Raw genomic sequence first — 15,770 nt, 5'->3', positions numbered from 1 at the left:
CATCAAAATCTAGACAGAAATAATTTTTTACATAATTTAAATCTTTTAAACATAAAAAAAATAAGAATCGCGTATAAAAACTGATGTCCAAACTACAGTGGCGGCTTGTGGCAGGTGGTTTTAACGAAGGTGGATGAGAAAAACTTCAATATATGTGAAAAAGAAAATTAGACCGCCCATCTGGACCACTCTCGTAACTATTTTCCTAAACCATCATAATGAGTAAATAAAAAAAAACCAATCCGTGAATATCTATGTCTTAAGTCAGTTTTTAGATGGCGTAACAATGAAAAACATGTTTTACATACTCTAGATTACAATGTCCATGAGCGAATGCTTGAAAACTGTTATTTTTTTTAAAGATAATACCACGATTTTAACAACGACGAAAACTCTAATTTACGAAAAGTTTAGAGCGAGTTGCTAGCAGCAGTCACTTCGGTCTCCTGTAACACTATATGCCTTAAGAGAATCGACATGTTGTTTCATAACGATACGCAGTAGAGCCCTCCTAACAATACAAGATGGTTATGCATACGCTTGACGTCCATATTTTTATACTTCATATAAATTAGACTTTTCAAACAGGTGGAAACCCTCTTCAAAATGTTTACAAACTACTACGTACTTAAAATTTATCGTCTGGCACCCATACATATTTCTATTACCTAATTCCCTTAATTCAAATTGAATTTGATTTTTTAACAGATGGCAACCCTCATAAAGTTAAGTTAAGAAACAAAGATTTTCAAAACTATTTCCGTTTATGACAATTTTGTAATAAATAATTGGTTTAGCTTTTTAAATAATTTGAACTTCATTTTTTTTAAAGGTGGCAGCTCTTTTCGAAAAAGTTAAGCTTTATTGCACACCTAAGCCAGAGCCCTTTGATTTGACACCTCACTTTTGAAAATCGAACGAACGGTGTGGATCTGGATCAGGTGGCAACTCTTTTCGCAAAAGTAAAACCTTATTGCACATCTACAGACCAAGCGCTTTAATTTGACATCCCATTTTTGAAAATCGGGCGAACGGTGCAGATCTTTTGTGCTGCACAAAAAATGCCTTCGCGTATTATATATAATAGATAGATGCGCATTTTTAAAACGTGTTCCCGCGAACACTGTGTATTAAAAAATTTAGACAGAAAAAAAATAATAAAAAAATAACAAAAAATATTCTCCATTTGAAACATTGGCAATATTAAAAAAAAAATCACCGTTTACTCAATTTTGAAGTTAATAATATATTACTATATTTTATCTATAAATTAAAAGAAGTGTTTGTTTGTGATATATCTTCTTTTTGGAAATGAAAATTTTATATAAAATAAAGCACACATATTGTTTTAATTGATTTGCGTTGCACAGCAGTTATTACTAAATGTAAATGAAAATTTAGTTTAATTCGATATGTTGTTCATGTTTTTTGGTTTTTTACAATGTTTTTAGTGTAATACGGTTTTTTTCGGTAAACGGAAAATACTAGGCTTTTAATCCAGTTTTTTAAAAAGGTTTAAAACCTGAATAAAAAGCCGTTCGTATCTTTTTCGGTCAAAAACAATAATATTACTGCGCAAAAATCCCGTTTCGTAGCATCTCCATTTAAAATTTAAATTTTTTAAAGTATATTACAGAAAAAGTTCTGCACTAAATTAAAGGAATTTGTGGTATGGTATACATAATACCAGGCATTCCTTTATTTTACACCCGAGACAAAATATTATGCCTAACAAAAGCTATGTAAATAAAAGTTCCTCACTTTGTACAAAAATTGGAAAAATTAACAACAAAAAATACACAACAACAATATTCTAGTTTGAAGCGTCTAAAAAATACCGTTGATCTCTAATTTTTTTTGCTGACGACGTCACGCATTTTCTTCCATACAAAGTTACTAGTAGGATCCATGAAACGTCGCAAAGTGGTTGCAAATATCGCATTTGTGGCAAAATTTGTCACCATATTACTTTTGTATGTTAAGGCTGCTTCGAAATATAATTGTAATTTAAAAAAAAAATTTACATCTGCAATCCGGAGTTGCGATAGGTCGTTCATACAACTTTGTTCGCAACATTCCCATTTCGCCAAAAATGCCACTTTGCGACATTTTATGAATCGGACTACTGTGTTCGACAGTTTGTTTTGTATGAAAGAAAATAATATCACAGTCGGCAGAAAAATAACCAAAAATCAAGAGCCAAAATTGCATACTTGGAATTTGTCTAAATATTATGAATACGAAGTTTGTTGTAGATTTTTTTTTAAGCAAAGTTTTTAATGTGGATTTATATCTCTATTTTTTTAGATAATAGTATATATGCGCCTTTTTAAAACGTGTTCCCGCGAACACTGTGTATTAAAAAATTAGCAGCAAAAAAGTATAAATGCATAGGCATTACATTCGGACCAATTTTAGTACAATTCGCCTGGTTTTCATTACATTGATTTAAATTTCTGGGCTATCTTTGGTCTAGATACAAAACTACTATAACAACGACTGTATTATTCGAACAATTGGATCAATCTTTTCTTCAGAGTGACAACACTTGTCTAAGATGTCATGACAATAGTCAAACGACAATAGTCAAACTACATAACATAGACCTAAAATTCCTACAGAGAAAGTACAAATTTGCGATCGATTTTAAGCGGTTGTTATTCATATATCCACATTCATACATATTAGAGTGGTTAAACAAATTTTTTTTTGTTGGAAAGTCATAAGCGCGACCTCAAATTATAGTTATTTGTGATAAAAAAAGAGACACGTATTTTTTTATTTTGGAAAAAAAATTTTGTTAGAGGGCGCGTTGATCGGTTTTTTATAAAAACGCTGATGTTCTCAATTTTTTTATCTTATCATTCCCTTAATTACACACCTGGCGGGGACAGTTAGAATGGGCCTAGTGCCCGAAAATATGCTATCGAAAAGAGACTAGTAAAATTTAAACGTGTGGTTGGATTTATTCGTAAACCGGCATTCGGAGTTTTTGGGGTCGCCGATTACGAATCTGAAGTAAATTTTTTTTAATTCAAAATGGCGGATCCAATATGGCGATCAAATTAAAAAAAATACGAAAATTAAAACGTTGATACTGAACGTTTTAAACATTGTCAAGGGTTGAAACTCGTTTCCAGTGAGTTTCTGGGGTTGCTGATTACGAATCTGATGTCATTTCAAAATTCAAAATGGCGGTTAAGAGTTTCAAACAAATCCAATCGTTTTTTTTTTAAGTTGGTCGCCATTTTGGATCCACCATTTTGAATTTTACAAATCTGACATCAGATTTATAATCAGCAAGCTCAGAGACCTACCGGAAACGAGTTTCAACCCTTGACAATGCTTAAAACGTTCAGTATCAACGTTTTAATTTTAGTAATTTTTTTTTAAAGTTGATCGCCATTTTAAATTTAAAAAATTTGACTTCAGATTTGTAATCGGCGACCCCAAAAACTCTCCAGTGCCGGTTTTCGAATAAATCCAACCATTTAAAAAAAAAAATGGATCGCCATTTTGGATCCGCCATTTTGAATTTTGAAGAACTGACTTCAGATTCCTAATCAGCAACCCCAGAAACCCCCTCGTAACAAGTTCCAACCCATGACAACGCGTAAATCGTTCAGTATCAACGTTTTAAGTTTACTAGGCATATTTTCGGGCACTAAGCCCATTTTAACTGTCTTAGACAGGTGTGTAATTAAGGGAATGTTTCCAAATAATATCAGAGTAATTATAAGTAAAAACCACATTTTTAGCTGCATTTTAACCTGTCAAAAAAGTAACAAAATTGAGATCAGCGTTTTTATAAAAAACCGACCAGCGCGACGTCTAAAAAAACTTTTTTTTCCAAAATATCAATAAATTTATAAAATAAATAAATATTTATCACAAATAACAATATTCTGATGTAGCGTTTATGAATTTCCAAAAAGAGTGTTTTTATGAACCACTCTAATAAATATATTACCCTTCATATCAATTCTATTATATGCGCTCCACGCTTTTCATTTTCAATCTCATAAATTGTTTATAACGACATGCTAAAATTTCAAAATCAGAAGTTACCTATACAAATTCAACGCGACTAAGAAATATTATTTTCTAATTTTTAGTCCATTTATAAAAGCGTTGTACATTAAAAAGTTTTATTTTATTTTATTTACTTTCTACTTTTTAGTCTTGTCTGTACAAAATTTTGCAATAGATATTAAAATAATTCAACTTGCAGTGAAAGAGAACAGAAGACTATGCAAGCAAAATGGTGTTTGCTCACGTTTAGTATAAACATACATATGTACATACATACATATGGCAGAAGTTAATTTGATTTAAATAAATGGCGTGTCATCCATTTCCGCTATAGCGTATGTAAATAGTGCATATATTTAGGCGCAATATTTAACTTCTTCTGACGGGGCGACATCTAGAGTCTTCTAATTGTATCTCCTTGATATGATGCCTACAACGAGATTCATATCTAGGCTAGGTTGATATATAGGATTTGCCATAAATAGCTTTGCTACATAAATGGTGGTCTGGACATACAAAATTGCAAGTTGAGAAAAGCGGTGTAAAAAGCTGCTAAGTGAAGATCACTCGATTTGTACATTTGTACGGATTTGTACATTTTGGCAGTGAAAGAGTGGTGTAGTTTAGAAATTTGAGTTTAGCTCAATAAAAGAATTTCCGAACAACACCACTCTGTACCTGCCAAAATGTACAAATCGAGTGATCCCTGCTTAAGATGAAGACAAATATAGAGAGCTGCGAAAACGTTAAAATTAAAAGCTAACATAAGTGCATAGCATACATACATATCGTCGATGGTTTTGCAAAACTGCCCATCGAGGAGTTGCAAAACCGCCTAAATAGCCATTGTGACAAAACGAGATTTGGTAACCCTGAACTCCAGGCATCGAGATTTATGCATAAGAATCGTAAAATCGTTACTAAAACAACAGATTTGTAAAATAATAACTAGAGAAAATACTGCCGATCAAGGCAATGCCTTCAAAGAAAAACCGTTTTTTCGCTCTAATAAAAAATTTGAGTGCCTAAAATAGGCGGTTTTGCAATTGGTCGATGGTCGGATTTGCAAAAACTTCGCCGATTTGTATATCCGTACATATGTACGCTCTTAAAACGAATGCACGGGAAATTAAAATTTTTGTAACGTTGCTAGAGCACTTTTCAGATTTATGTCTTTAACACCAAATTATTTGATTACAAAATTTTTGTGGAGAACGTTGAAACCGAATCGCAAACGCACTGCAGAGAGTTTCACGCTGTCAAACGACAACAATTGACTAAGGGCCGTTCAATATCCGGCTAACACAAACCGGAGGTAAAATGACCATAATGACGTCTAGTAACTTTGACGAAAGCTTAACTTATTTTATTTCATTCATTTTAGTGCAGTTTTAAAAATCTTTTGCTAAAAAAACTTTTGTTACACTATTTTGTTTTATTCCTTTGATTGTACATGTTATATAAAAGCTTGTTTTTAAAAAAATATTTTTGTTCTACATTATATATTTTATTTTTATTTTTATAATGAAAACAGCTCTTATAAATATTTTATTTTGTTGCTTTAAATAGAAAAATTCTTTAAATGTAAAGTCTATCTTAAACTGAAGTATTTTCATCTAAGTTAAGGGCGCGTTGTTCAATGTATGGCTATCCTCAGTACATCATTATCGAAGATTTCGACGTCATGCATATAACATGTGATCGATAAAGCAGTTGTTGTATTTAATCGCAGCTTCCGATTTGTGTTAATCGGACATTGAACAACGGGCCCTAAGGGCTAATTTCAGATGAATATTTAAACGGCACTTAAGTATAATTGTGGATTGCTGTTTAAATTCCACTTAGCTTTCGTTGGGTCTCAGATCAACTTTATTTAAATATGCCAATCAATTGGCAGCACTGCTGCTTGTTCCTTGCATTTGCTTGTTTGCTTACATTTTGTGCTGAACACCTGATTGTTTTTTGGTGGGATTTGGTGGGATTGATTAAACAACCTACCAATCAATCTTGGTTGTTTGGTACAAACACAGGGTTGCATATCTCATATTTAAATAGCCAATATTGGCCATTTAAGTTCAGATTAAATGTATGCTCTGAAAATAAATAGTGAAAGTTAATCAACAATCTCTACTTAAGTAGGCCATCTGAAATTGGGCCTAAGCCTTTTGACCACTTCGGTATGTTAATTATAGACAATTATTTTCCGTTTACCTTTACCATTCCATGGCACACGACTATGCTGTATTATCCACATCGCCTTAACAGTATTCAGAAGAAACATATCGTAATTTTAATGCTAAATGAGAAGAACTAAAAAGAATGACAGCTTTTATGGCACTTTTGTTTTTCTATTTGGAACATTTTGGCACTGTTTTATCCTCAATATGGCACTTCATAGCTAAGCATAGTTGGCAACCCTGATCGCACTAACTGAAATTTTTTCGCTTGCGCGATAGCAGTAATACCTATGTATGTACACTTTTAAGTTGCATGCATATGAATTATGCGTGGCTTTTATTGTATCGCTCTTTTATTCCATAACTCCCTGTGTGGGGAAACCAAATAATGTGATTCTTAACAGAAGTGCTTAAAACTTAAATGTTTGGCCATTTAAACACTGTTGAAATTGATTTCCGGTACTTCTCTTACTAGCGCCTGCAACTAAACTTCTTATTTACTACCGCCGGCAGCTTTAACAATTTTATAGTGGTTTTACGTTCTTTGGCAAATTACGCTCTGTTAGCCATAAATTTTACTATCACCCCTATTCTGCAACTCTTTCGTATTCGGATTTTGCTACGAATCGTAGAAATAGTATGCTGCAATCCGAATCGTATTTTCGAACTTTCGAAATTCGTAACAATGGCATGCTTAAAACCGAACGAGTAAGTTTTTTTGAATAATTTTGTACGAAAACAATGCAGTGTCGGAGGGAAATAAAAGATGTAAATCGATGCGTGTTTGCAAGAAATATTGGTGGTGTTTATTTAAACAGATAAATTTGCCTTTCGTATATACGTATATTTTTATCCACTGCTTTATATAAACGAGTAAAAAAGAATCTTTGTTGCCCCTTATCGAGAAACTTGGTTTTTAGTTATTTGTACAATGATTTTCGGTTGTTGTGTCCAAACGCATAACCCGAATCCAAAAACTTAAACATACACGTGTAAGCAAAGGATTCACATTTTATTTAAGATATGTAAATGTTTCAAATTTCCTACCACTAGCTGATTAATAAACTCGGTTTGATTGATATGCACAAGAAATGTTGTATACCTTTGACATGCGGAAGCCCCTCTTCCCCGCAACACAGAAAGGAGAATTCTACTTAGTAAGGGTTATAATCCCTAAGCGCGGCCGAAGGCAGAAGCAAGCGCAACAGGTAGTGGACCTTACAAAGTGCATGTTTTCAATGGCTCGGAAGAAGATGTTATTGCATTAACTGGATTGAGAACCAGGGCTTCAGGCATAGGAGGAGTTCTGGCTTGTGGTTCCACAATTCAACCAGAAGCTGGCATAGATGCGCCCATGGTTTGTATTTGCAATAAAATAACAAATGCGATGTCGTAAACCTTTGGTTTGACACAATTATTATTTCAGTTAAATTAAATTTTACTTTACAAACAGGTGGCAACCCTCTACCTAATATTTGTAAAATAAAACCTTCTTAAACCTCTTTCGTCTGACTCCCATATTGTGATACCTATCTATTTCAATAACTCACTGGAAGACCTAGTCAACACACACTTTCCGGGGTGTACAGACAGCATAGATCTGCAACTTCTAGGAGATAGCGTGGAAAATGTCCCCCCGGACATCATAACGGAAGAAAAAATACGGTGGGCAATCGATGGCTTCGGGCCGTTTAAGTCCCCAGGCACAGACGGTATCTTTCCAGCCATGATGCAAAAAATTTCCGCAGTGCTGACACCATACTTGAAAACAATATACGAGGGATGTTTAAGACTAAACTATGTGCCTGTCCTTTGGAGAGAGGCGAGGGTCGTATTCATACCGAAGGCGGGCAAGGGAAATCCCCTCTATTCGAAAGAATACAGACCAATTAGTCTAACTTCATTCCTTCTAAAGACGCTCGAAAAGATTCTGGACGCCTACATTAGGGATAAGCTGCCGTCGGCCAGCATATCAAAGGCGCAGCATGCCTACACGAAGGGTAGATCCACTGAGACTGCACTTCACTCACTAACCGCGGTAATAGAAAAAGCTCTGGAGCATAAAGAATATGCCCTAGGGGTCTTTCTGGACATAAGCGGGGCATTTAATAATGTCTCCTATGAGGCAATAATGGAAAGCCTAGAAGCAGCCCAGGTAGAGTCTGCCATCCTACTATGGATAAAAAGCCTGCTGAGCTGCAGGAAAATTAAGGCGGAGTGGAACGAAGCCAGGTTGCTCAGACTAGCGCATAGAGGAACTCCTCAGGGTGGTGTTCTGTCACCACTCCTGTGGCTACTCGTAGCGAATGAGCTTCTGGGAAAATTCGAAGGGAAAGCACCCAGACTAATTGCCTATGCGGACGACATAGCTATAGTTGTTACGGGGAAATTCCTAGACACCATCAGTAACGTAATGGAAAGCGCTCTAAGGGTCGTACATCGATGGGCGACAACAGTCAACTTAGAGGTAAATGCTGACAAAACGGATGCGGTACTGTTCACAAGAAGGTACAAAATCCCCGCGTGGAAACCCCCGAGGCTCAACGGGGCGGAGCTATCAATCAAGGATCACACCAAGTACCTGGGAGTAATTTTGGACAGCAAACTGATGTGGAAGCTAAATGTGGAGGAAAGGGTGAAAAAGGCCAGTGGTGCCCTTTACGCATGTAAAAAGATGCTGGGCACCACATGGGGCCTATCCCCTGGCCTCATGCATTGGTGTTACACAGCGGTAGTTAAGCCCATATTGCTCTACGGTGCTCTGGTATGGTGGACCGCTGCAAACAAAATTTCGTATAGAAAACCATTGGAGCGATTACAGCGGCTCGCTGCACTGTGCATAACAGGAGCGCTAAGGACCACTCCAACGGCGGCACTTGAAAGGCTACTTGGCCTACCACCAATCGACATCGCGGTGGAGAGCACTGCAGCGAAATCCGCCACGAGATTGATGGCCTTAGGTGAATTCTCCGCAAGAACCTTCGGGCACAGCTCGATAGGCAGGGGGATGGAGGACAAAATAGACCACATACCCCCACGCTTCATCTGGGGAAGAAGGTTTAAAGCTACGGTTAAGGAGGGCGGATGGCGCATGAGCACGCGACCCGCCGGCGTAACGTATAACATCTACACGGATGGATCAAAAATGGCTGATGGAGTGGGCGCCGGAGTCTATTGCGCCGAGCTAGACCTCAGGCAACCCTTCAAGCTTCCAGAGTACTGCAGTATTTTCCAGGCGGAAGTCTTCGCTGTAGGGAAAGCTGCTGAAATAGCTAGCAACGCAGGAAATTATATAAAAAATATCAATATATATGTCGATAGCCAGGCGGCGATTAAGGCCATAATCTCACATCGTATTGCGTCAGAAAATGTCCTTAGAAGCAGGGAAGCAGTAGACAGGGCGGCCGAGAGTAAACGGCTGCATATATACTGGGTTCCAGGCCACAAGGGCATTTTAGGCAACGAAATAGCTGATGAGATTGCCAAAGGTGCCATCCGTCTTGCTAGCGAACCAGTACGGGAAATACAAAAGTCGCTAAAAACGATCTACAATGAAATTTCCGAAAGAGCTGGGTGCCGGATCAGGGGGAGATGGAACGCATTAGCGACATGCAAAACCTCCAAGATCATGTGCAATAGCAGCAAAGGAAACACCCATTTCTTGCTTACACGGTCACGTAGGGAGTGCAGGACAGTTGTCGGCCTAATGACGGGCCACAACCTACTGGCATCCCACGCAAGCAGAATGGGCATTAGTAACAGTGACGCATGCAGGAAGTGCAGGGAGGAAGGCATGAGTGAGACGTTAGAACACCTCCTCTGTTTCTGTCCGGCCTTAGCTAGAAATCGTCTTAGTTATCTCGGAGCTTCGCAGTTTAAAGGACTAGAGGAGGTTTCAAAACTGGATATTAAGGCACTCTTGAACTTCGCAAAAAGCGTTGACGTCCTATACGACGACTACTTTAGACCGCAGTAAAACGGACCTCCATCTGGCACTACAAAGGACCAACGGGTCTATGTAAGGCGCAACAGCCGGCCAGTGTAACCTAACCTAACCTATTTCAATAACCTAATTCCTTTAATTCCATTGTAATTTTATTTTCTTAACAGGTGGCAACCCTCTACATGTAGGTTAGAAATAAACCCTTTTCATACACATTTCGATTGATGTCCATCTCTTAATAATTCATTTAACTTATTAAAAAATTGGAATTTAGTTTTTTAACAGGAGGCAACTCTTTAAAAAAATAAACCTCTATTGTCTACAGATCAAGCTTTTTAATATGACGCTTTGTTTTTGAAAATAGTTATAACGAATCGTGCAGATCTGATGGAAAGAAATGAAAAAATGATTTTATGCATTAGCAAAAAACGCGTTACTTCAAAAAGTGCAAAAATGAGCAGGTGCTTATTTCATCTTTCGAGAGCTAAAAACCATTATTATTTAATACAATAATAAAAAGTAACATATTTTTACATATATTTTATATTTATTCCATTAAATTTTTTATTTTTTTTTAAAAAATTGTTTTTCTGGAATACCGCAGGACACCCTGTGTCTAATTTTATTCCAAAATTTTTAATCCTATAGCTCTCCAGTATCTATATGGAAATAAAAAAAGTCAAACCAACATGTTATTTCAAAGAATGTATTTTTGACATTTGTTTCGGTGAAGAGCTTACGCATGGCTATGCTCTTATTAATATTCTTAGTATAAAATTTGCTTACTTTAGTAGCTTCTTGACCGCATATAATTCATTTTATAAGGAAATTTCTATTCAATTCTTTTTAGAGGATACATTAAATTTCCAAAAATACCAAACACGTTCACATTGCAGACAAAGAATTTTTAGATTTTTTGCCACTTAGGCGGTACTGTGGGTCGGTGCGTTTAAGATAAAATGTTTGATATTCTCTAAACACTTTTTGTGGTTGGGCAGCAGGTATTCGAAAATCACGAAATTTTTCATCAGCTCCCTTATCGGATAGATGTGGTATGAATTTTCTTAAATCTTCTGTGCTATAATAAAACGCCCTATTTCAGAATTCGTTTCAAAAACGCCGTATCTCAGCTGCCGATTAAAAAATGCCGTATATCAGCACATTTTAAATACATTTTGAGGTGAGATAGGGCATTTTTGAATCGTATTCTGAAAAAGGGCGTTCTTCAACCAAATTCTGAGATAAGAGTGTTTTTCAATAAAATTCTGAAATAGGGCGTTATTGAAAAGTTTTTTGAGATAGGGCGTTTTCGAACTGGCTGCCGAGATAGGTCGATCTTCCACTCAGCAGTCGATATAAAAAGTAAATATGTGATTGAACGCACAAGTATTTCAATATTTTTTGGTTTCCGAAATAGCAGCTATAACTTCTACCAAAATGTAAATTAATATTGTTTTTCCACAAAATTTTCTTAAAAAACGCGGCCTCAAGCTCAATAAAATTGTTGAATTTTTGTTTTTTGCAATAAGTTTTGATTTTTGTAATAGATAATTGGATAACCAATTCGTTTTTTTTCAATTTGGTTATTTTTTCTTCAGACTTTGGTTGGTTATTTTTATAACAAGTAGCAACCGTGACCGTAGGTTAGGTTAGGTTAGGTAAACGGGCTGCCTCCGCATATGGAGGCACACTTGGATTCGACTGATCTTTCCATTGTGACGCCCTTAGAGGGGAGAAGGAAAAGGACGCAGGGAGGCCAGAAAAAGAGATAGAGGTGGGTAGGGGAAAGAGGGACTAAGGGAGAATGCCAACTCATATGGCATTTTGTCAGAGAAACGCTCTGTGCTCGCAACGAAGCTCTTCAGTCGACTGATGTCCACTCCCGAGATCTCAACGGGAGTGTGGAAAAAGTGCGACCCAAGGTGCTTAAACCTTAGGCACGCAAAAGCAGGGCACCATAGCAGTAGGTGGTGAGATGATTTCACCTCATTGTCCTCCATGCAGCTGGTGTAGTAAGGGTTATCCATGATATTCAGCCTTACGGAATGATTACCAATCACACAGTGACCAGTAAGCACTTCCACCAATAGTGAGAGATGCAGCTTGCTTAGTCTCAAGAGCTCCCAGACCGCCTCCCGTCCATCCGTTGCCACCTTGCATTCCAAGGTCTTCGCCTAGCGGTCGCTGAGCTGACTAAACGCCCACGTGGTCAGGGGGGCCCCAGATCCTCTCTATCCGGAAATAATTTCTCAAGGGCACCCTGTCTTTCGAGCTCATCAGCCATGCAGATGCCAGCGATTTCACTGTGACCAGGAACCCAAATAAGCTTAATAGCGAAATAAACAGACGCGGTCGAAAGGGAAGTCAAACAATCCCTCACCATTCTCGAACGCACCGTCAGGGAATGCCCTGATGGCTGCTTGGCTGTCAGAATAAATATTCCCCTCCTTAAAAGATGTTATACTAGAGACCAACCAATCCGAAGCCTCTATTATCGCAGCCACCTCAGCCTGGAAAACGCTGCAGTGATCCGGTAACCTAAATTTCAGGTTGATGGAGGGTTCTTCGCAGAAGACACAGTGTGGTACGACAGAAGACAAGGTGTGGTACGAAGTGCCCCCCTGATTCCAAATAAGGCGGCTCTTTGCACCTTCTCCAGCTGCTTACCGATGTAGGCCTTGTCAAGTGCGTTCCTCCAGACGAGTACCCCTTATAATAAAATTGGCTTGATTATATTCTCATAAAGCCAATGAACTACCTTCGAAGCCTGACGAGAGGCCCCAGTGCTTGCCAATGGCCCTTCTACAACAATACAATGCTAATGTAGCCTTACTGACTCTTTCCTCCACGTTAGGCTTCCAGGAAAGCTGACTGGTACAAGGATCAAGCCCAAGTACTTCATCATGTCAGAGAGCCTTAGAGGAAGACCACCCATTGAGGGAAAACGACAATTCGGCATCTTATACCTCCTAGTAAAAAGAAGAAGCTCCGTTTTACTGGGATTTACGCCCACCGCAGCTAGAAGCCCTGTTCTCAACCAAGCTCAGGTAACCCCGCATCAGCTTAAACATCATCGGCATAGGCAGCCACCCGACAACCACTTCTTTCCAGAGCCACCAGCACGTCACTGATGACATCGACCCAGAGCAACGGGGAGAGAACCCCCCTTTGCGGGATACCTCTACTCAGACGCCTCCGGATTGAAGCGCAGCCCCACTCTGCCGCGACAGTTCTATTGCAAAGCAAGCGGTAAATAAACCTGACAAGGTTGGCTCCAACCCCTAGCTTACTTAGGGAGTTAACTACAGCCTCAGGCAAAACATTGTTAAAAGCCCCCTCGATATCAAGGAAGGCACCGACCGCAAATTCCTTCTGCAGATCGATCAGCCCCTCCAGCGCTTCAAAAGAAACGAGGAGAGACTTATCGGCCTGAAGTCCATGGGTGATACATGAGAGGCTTTATCCGCCTTGGGAATAAACACCACTCTGACCAACCTCCAAGGCCCCGGAACATGACCCTTAGCCCAACAGCGCTCAAAAATGGGTATCAACCAGCGGCACGACACTTCTGCAGACTTCTGCAGTTGGGCCGGTATTATACCGTCTGGGCCCGGGGCCTTAAAGGGCTTAAAAGAGCTAATGGCCTAAAGAAGGCGATCCACGTTTAGGATTTCCGAAACGTTCGTCTCGGTGCTTGACGCCTCTAACCGAATCCCTCCCGGATCCGGGTTAAACGGGAAGTGAGAATCAAGAGCATCCGAAGAGACTTTTCGCTGCTCATTTCCCAGCCACCGCTCTCATCCCTGATGTATCCCAGAGGAGCGGGAATCTCGGACTTATATATCCAAAGCCCAATATTATACATTGCCCAGTCGGGTGCTGATTTACTCTTCCTGGCCATATTGAAAATGCCTCTGCTCGAGGCCCTAAGATCGGAGATCTCCTGCGACCACCAGGGCGGTATGCTCTTACGTTTGTGGTAACTCAGGGTACAAGACATATCAATGGCCCTATTACAAGAAGTGGTGAACACACCCACTAATACGGTAATTGCACTTTCAGTCAAGGTCCCGCCCCTCGCGGGCGCAACCGGGAGCATCTCCTGCAGACCTCCACAGTATAATTCCCAGTTTGTTCTCCTCAGATTCCTGTAAGGTTTAAGCTTAGGACGCGCTTTGTCCAGAGTGAACTGTATGTACCGATGATCATAAAAGGAGTGGTCGTTAAGGACTCTCCAGCCAGAGATACGGGACATTATATCAGAAGAGGCTAGCGTGATATCTAAAACCTCTTCCCTGCTAGGCGTTACTAAAGTGGGGTCGCTCCCCCTATTACATATACATACATTTTTGTTTAGAATAAAGTTAAACAGTGACCCACCTCCAGTGTTGATGTCTGAGCTGCTCCAAATCGTATAGTGGGAATTCGACGTGGACCCTCCTGCGTCTAGATCAACCAGAGTTTTCCGGTAGAACCCTCCAGTCTCACCGTCACAATGTCTCCATCGCTGAAAATAGGCAAAATAAAAGCATTAAGTTCCTTCCTGATGAACATGTAGGATCGAGGTCTACCTGCGTCCCGCTGGACCACCAGTTTGTGGTGCTTCGTCCTGATACCAGAAACCTTATTGCAGCTGCTCGACTCCACCTTGCTCAAGGTTGATTAAAAGGTTGGCTGACGCCGCCGTAGAGTGCTGAAGGATATTCATCCTCCGAAATCCTCTCCAGCATCCCTCCGCAGGCGCCCTCCCCATCAGACGCCAGGAGCATTTCTTCCTCCGCCCTGTCGAACAGTGGGCCAACACTGATGACCGATCCCGAAGTTGAAGGAGGGCCAGCAGTGCGGTTACTCTCCGACATGACGGATTCGATCTCCATACTTACGGAGGCATCCTCCGCATTATTTGTTTCACCCGCCAGCGCAACCGGAATAGGCTCGTCATCCTCTTTGGAGTCGGTCTTGTAGACCTTCATGACTACCTTCTCGAACCCATAGAAGATGACACCCTGTGTTTCTGCGAGAGGCTTAAGAGACTCTGAATTCAGCAACATCAGCGCTTGCCGAAAGTCACCGTCGGAGTTCTCAAACCGGATTACCTTCGAGTTGTGCGCTGGAAGGCCCAAGGCAAGCCAGACCCGAGCACGCGGGATAAAGGGAAGGTCCCCCTTGTCCACCGCTTCGAGTCTGGCTCCCTTCCAAACCTCCCCGACCAAAGCTACTGCCGTCCTGTACAATGGTGCCGATGCCCGAAGGTGTCTACCACCCTGTTATTGAGATATCTTACGAAATTATAAACGATGGTCGAACTTTAAAACTGATTAAAGCATTGTCTAAATTGGCGTGGCCTGTATACAAAGAAAAAGTTTAGCAAAGCGTTGCATATTTTAATTTTACTGTACATAAATTATTTGAAAAGTATGTGCCTAAACGCCTGTGTGTTCCTGAAGAACAAACACAGTTCTCTAAAGAACTCAGAACACAGGTTCACTAAAGAACTGATAAATTCTTTACAGAAAGTCACGTTATTTTAGACTACACAAAAAAAAACCTTTTTACACTCATACTATGTAAAATACTCAGTTTTGCGTCATAAGTTTTTTTAATTAAACAAAAAGTTT

The 15,770-nt window shown here is 39.4% G+C and overlaps 1 protein-coding gene across 11 annotated transcripts in view; it reads left to right on the top strand.

Annotated features, from left to right (window-relative positions):
* The window catches only part of LOC118745572 (putative nuclease HARBI1), a 754,224-nt gene that overhangs the window by 58,844 nt on the left and 679,610 nt on the right, over positions 1 to 15,770 (top strand). The gene's annotated exons all lie outside the window — the stretch shown is intronic.

This window comes from Rhagoletis pomonella, unplaced genomic scaffold, assembly GCF_013731165.1.
Source record: "Rhagoletis pomonella isolate Grant_MI unplaced genomic scaffold, Rhpom_1.0 Rhpom_scaffold_00009, whole genome shotgun sequence".
NCBI classification, from domain to species: domain Eukaryota; kingdom Metazoa; phylum Arthropoda; class Insecta; order Diptera; family Tephritidae; genus Rhagoletis; species Rhagoletis pomonella.
This window is presented reverse-complemented; position numbering and strand designations above follow the sequence as displayed.